The sequence below is a fragment of the Corvus brachyrhynchos genome, unplaced genomic scaffold (genome assembly GCF_000691975.1).
Source record: "Corvus brachyrhynchos isolate BGI_N302 unplaced genomic scaffold, ASM69197v1 scaffold44, whole genome shotgun sequence".
Classification (NCBI taxonomy): Eukaryota; Metazoa; Chordata; class Aves; order Passeriformes; family Corvidae; genus Corvus; species Corvus brachyrhynchos.
The window spans coordinates 6,574,379-6,580,129 of NW_008238359.1; positions in this window are offsets into that span (position 1 = coordinate 6,574,379).

Below are 5,751 nucleotides of genomic sequence, written 5' to 3' on the forward strand. Positions count from 1 at the left end.
GCTTGGGGAAAAAGGCAGATTTTCCTTCAGTGTCAACATGTATCTATTGGCTCACCACGTGCTGAATGCATGTAAACAGTTTTGGCAAATAATGACAAATAAACCTTTTATTTCTAGACCCAATCCTGGCCGCTTTGACTTTTCACTGTCTGTACAAGCGGAAGTGGTGCATGACTGTATAGTGAAGTGCTGCAAGGAAATGAACTGGCTGAAAAGAGTCCTGGGAGCAGAAATCCCAGGGGTGGTTGTTATTCAGTCAAGTCGGTTCCCCAGTCTAGGAGGTAACCATGATCTGGGTGGTAATCTGCCATCCACTTTACAGGGGAGAGCACAAAGATTGCATGCCTGGAGTGCTTCACAGAAAGCTGATTCTAGGGTGAACAGAATTAAAAAAAAGGATCCTTGCGCACAAGAGCTACACATCTGCCTAACAAAATTGTATCTGGTATCTGCCTAACAAAATTGTATGTCCTTACAAACCCTGCTGCACTTTCATTGGTGTGTCATCATCCCTACCTCTGATGAAGCTGTTAGGCACAGTGTAATGGGACTAATTAAAAAAAATTCAGGGTCTAAACATAACTGAGGACTGCCTTTTCCTTTGCTTGTTTTGGAAAGGTGCAAGAATATGAGTATTTGCATGGTCCTGTATAGGCTCTGAAATTAACTCCTCACTGAGACAGTGGGTGCTGATCTGCAGGTGGCTTTGCAACAGCAATGACCTAGTTACGTGCCTTTAGAAAGTGGAGAGCTGTACTCAAGGAGTTATTTTTCAGAGCATTAATTCATACATGATCATTATCTCACTATAAAATGTGACCATTTTGTTTTACAGCAGAGTGCTTACTCCAGCTTAGCACTATATACTTCTATGCATGATTGAACACATCCTGATTACTTTGCAGTGAAACTGCTTCTGGCTGTTTCTAGAAGGCGGGCAGATAATGTGTACTCATTTGTTGCAATTATAAACTTAGGGTTCTTTAAGGGAAGACACTTGCTCTACGGAGCAATTTAAGCAGTTTCTAGCAATTATGTGAGTTAATTTTGTGAACAGAGAGCATGATGTGTATGTACCACATGATGTACAGCACATTGTCTAGGGGATCTAAATTAACTGAAGTTTGCAGCTGTCTGGGAAAAAATTGTTTTTTCAGAAAGATGGTTTTGAAGGTTTTTTGGGGAATTCATTATTTATTTAATTGCAGGAACTAATAATAACACAAACAGAAGCACCATGGATTAATTCTATTTAACTTCTTCTTTTTAGAAACAACCATGTATTTCCTCATATTCTTTTGGTGTTATTTTATTATTTTCTTCGCTGGGTCTAGTGGGCAAAATGTTGTTTTCTAAAGTGCTGCCACTATCCGAAGCCTAAGTAAAAATAATCATAGAAATAATAAATAGCATTAGGGTGGGATTTAAGTACAGACTGAGCCTATGGTTTAATGATCTGGTCAGTTCTCTGACAGAGAGCATCATTCCTGCCAGGAACTTTAATACACCTGTCTGCAGTGCAACATAGTGAGATGCACCAGAAAAATGATATAGCTTAATAGAAAACCTACAAAACAAAGGGGGAAGAAAGAAGAATGGGAGGGTAACTTAAATGCAGATCAATTCACCAAGTTGGGCTTTACCACATTTCAAAACCAGATGTGTTGGTCCAACAGAGCTGGGAGTAGTTGGATGTAAGGGAAAAGAGACTCTGTTCACTGCAATTGCTGTGGAAGCACCCAAATTGTAGAAGGATGTCAGCAGAGTCTGTTGTTTTTCCCACAGCATGCTGCCAGGTTGGAAATCATAGTGGAATCTGATCCCATAAGTCAAACATAAATATCACCTTTCAGTTAGTTTGCCTGGCTTTTGTCAACTGAGGACATTTTTTCTGCCAACTTTTTCTGAAAGATGATACAAAGATACTTGTCTGCATAGCCTGTGTGTATATGTGTTTGTGTGCACAAATATAAGTCCTTTGTTCTTGGAAAAACATGTTATAATTTAAATGTTGTTTTTTCTCCTATTTAAAAACTTAGGAAATTTGGTGAAAGCTTCCTGGAAATTATTACTTTGATTATTGTAATGACTGTTAAAATAACAATGTTAATTCCGTGTTGGTTGAGACATTATTAAAATATCTAGATAATGTTCCAGTTGGAGTAGAATAACAGGAAATGTTACTATAATTAAAATCAACATGAAAATCCTGTTATCTTCAAAACTGCCAGGAGCTCAATAAGTTTAAAATAAAGAAACTTGACTTTAAAACTCTTCTTTCCTTCAGGTATTTAAATGTGTAGAATATTACAGCATCCAGGAATCGAGAAGGTGTCAGCTGGAGGATTTTGGAGTAGCCACTTGCAGAAAGAAGTGCTGAGAGTTCACAAACAGTGCCCCATAGCACATCATGCATGTACTGGAAGACATAAGCTGGTATTGAATAGATGGTGACCTCTTGGAGAGCCCTTCAGCCCTGTGGTTCACTAGAAGAAGGCGAAGAAGATCCAAAAAAATTGTGACCTTCTCTGAGTTGTCTTCACTGACAGAAATACCATTTTTCAGAAACATCACATCTCATAAACCAACAGCTTTTCTGTCTGAGTGCTTGGTACATATGAGCATTTTAATCTTCAAAGGGTAAAGGATTTTACAAACCTGAAATAATTCAATACTTACACTTCCCATAGCAAAACACCATTATTTCCACTGTTAGGAATGGGAAAAAAAGAAGAACAGAGAAGTTAAATTAATTTAGTGTCCTGCAAGTTGATTTTACAATTTTTAGGTCAGATGGGAAATTGGACGGCCATAAAAGTAGAAATTCTGATAGCAATACAGCTGTCTCATGTTGAAATAAAATAAGAAAATCCATCATACTTAGGCTTTCCAGTCAACTTTTAAATAGGCAAACAGTTAAAATGGTAACTCATTTCCCTTTCCTGGTGTGTGTTTGCAGTTTGATGTTCTGCTTTAGCTGGTACAATTGCAGGCTGCCAGTGCAAAAAAACAGTCGTGCTCTGCCTCTTCCTACCTCTTCTGTCAGACCCAGCAGGTGCTTTTGTGGCATCAAAGCCAGAGATTGAGCGATCACAGGCAAGCAAGGTGATCAGACAAAAAAAACCACCCTAGCATGCCCTCACAAAAAAAAAAAAGGAATTTTTTTTATTGCATCAGATCACTGAACCACTCACTGAACCCGTGTCTAGATAATCCATGAGCATGATGGAAGGCAGGAGCAGAAGGAGGGGAACTGCAGCATCTCTTTCACTGCAGTAACAGCAGTGGACTTAACTGTCCTGCATAATAGAACTAATTAATTAATGATCTAACCCAATTCTTCCAGTCTTCTGGCAGTTTTTCTTATTCTGAGATGCAAGTCAGCAGTTTGCTGAAATCACTTATTTGCACAAGGTTCTGCCTATTCCAGGCAAAAAGATCATCCATCCACTGCACCCTTGAGGTGAGGTTTATGTCCCAACTCTTGACAGGCCCTCTGCTGTCTGTTGCAAAACCATCTGAGTTTCATGCTGTGGAGTTCTAGTGCTGCCTCAATCATGGTCGTGCAAAGTATGGTCGTAGGACACACATTCTCTGTGCATGCACCTGTGTGACCTGGGGAGCCTGAGTCACCCCGAAGGCTGTCACTGGTGCTTGCTCTGTCTGGCTGAGCACCTGTAGAAGTTGGTGACAGGGATATGTTCAGTGCAGCAAGGTCTGTGGAGCATGTGTACTTGGCAGGTAACAGGGTGTTTCCAGTGCACCACAGGCTGTTACTGCCCAGTAGGAGCTGGGGAACAGAAGACAATCATAAGTCATTCCTGTGCTTTATCACCTGCTAAAGTGAGAAAAACAAAGTAAGTTCCCTCTCAAAAACTAGCTATTTTCTGTTTATTGATATGTATTGTTGCCTGTAGGCCATGAGAAACTTAGCAGGGCTGGATCAGGTATGCTTCTCTTTGAGGAAGGGTGAAAAAACAAAGGATGTTTGCAATCAGAAAGGCTTAGCAGCCATCCTTTCTATTATTGCTATCTATAACTCAGCTGAAGTCCTGCCTAGTTTTGAAATAGCTCAGCAGGGGGTGAATACACATGTGCAACTGCCTGGTGTGACTTTGTGGTGTGACTTCAAACTTAAATGCCAGTTAAACTCTGTGTGTACCAAAGAACCCTGTGCATATGACAAGTATTCAGTATTGCTTTTCCACCCTGAGTTTTGAAAACAAATGCTGGATGCTTTTTTTTTTTCTTTTATTTGTTCTCTTGTTACTCCAAGATGCCTGAGGATTATACAACCGATGCATTTTAAAATGTGTAAGAGTTTGTCAGTTTGTAGCACTTTTTTCTGAAATGCTGACAACACAAAACCTTCCAATTTTAGATCAGACCTGAAGTGTGGCAGGAAAGAAAATGTAATGTCTTCTCCCAGAAAACTTTCTGTCGTTGCCTTCCTGCTTATCACTAACTTAATTTTCTAATTGTTTTTTACTCCTTAGATACCAGGCCACAAAAAAACCGGAGTCTGTCTTGGACTCTTTCTCTTTCACCATGTTTTACATATGAAATTAAAAAGCTTTTTATCTGAGACTGTTCCTTAGCTCTTTTGAGACACAGATGCAATCAGACTTCAATCCAAATTGCACGTTTTGCAAGTGCACTTTGCCTGTCTCCATTTACAGGGGATAAAGGAGTCTTTTATCATGCTTGCATCTAGGCAATTACGAAATGCAGGACACACCACTGCTGGCTGTTACTGCTCTGGAGGAGGTGACACCAGAGACAAGGGCATATGTAACCTGAAGCCAAATGACTGCAGGCAGAGCAGCAGGTGGGCACATACTGGCCAGGTCAAAATTCAGTTTGGAAATCAGAAGGCAGTTTCTAACCTGGAAGCTGTTGGGTTATCCTAAAGAAGGGGGGAAAACTTGGAGTACCCTGTTTTAGGAGGATTACAGGGAGCTGTAGCCCAGTCTGAGCTCAGTGACCCAGAGGCACGTATCCAGGCTTTCAATTCTGCAAGTGTATAAAACATATGAAGAGCAAGTAGCCTAATTTAGACTCCTGTTTTGAGTTACCTCTTTCTTTTTGTTCCCACTGTTTCCCAAACTTGAATCTAAAGAATCACACTAACTTATGCCACTGGGTTTAAAATTGCCTATTTTCTGAATCCTGATTAAGAAAACCCTAAAAAGTAAGAGTAGGCTGCTCATTTCTGTTATTCAGTAGCTAATTTTTTTTCTTTAAAGCCATCAAATTTTCTCTTCAGGGAAAATCTTAACTGAGTAGGTGTTGGTTTTAATAGAATAAATTGAGTGTCAGAAGCTGCTGCTTCTGTTTTTAATCTGTAAAGCCACTCAGTTAGTTGTCTTGAGTCTATCTCATCTTTAAACATGAGACTTTTAGCTTCAGATACATTTGAGAAACTTGCAGGAAGCCATTCAGTGAATATTCATTCATTTTTCTTACAAAAAAAGGAAATAGTCCCGTAATTTCTTAATGTATTTTCTATAATATCAACAAAAATGTTATGTCCAAGATGGCTAAAAGGAATTTCCACCTATTTTGATATGCCTTAATGCCAATGCTCTGACTTTGTGCCACAGAAGTCTTTGGAACATCAGCACACACAAGATTTTTGACAATCACAATACGCACAGTTTCGGACAATATCCGTATGAATAGGGGTGCTTTAGCTTCTATAAATGCAAAATTACAGGAATGAGTTGATTTGTAATGCTCTGAATTAGCATA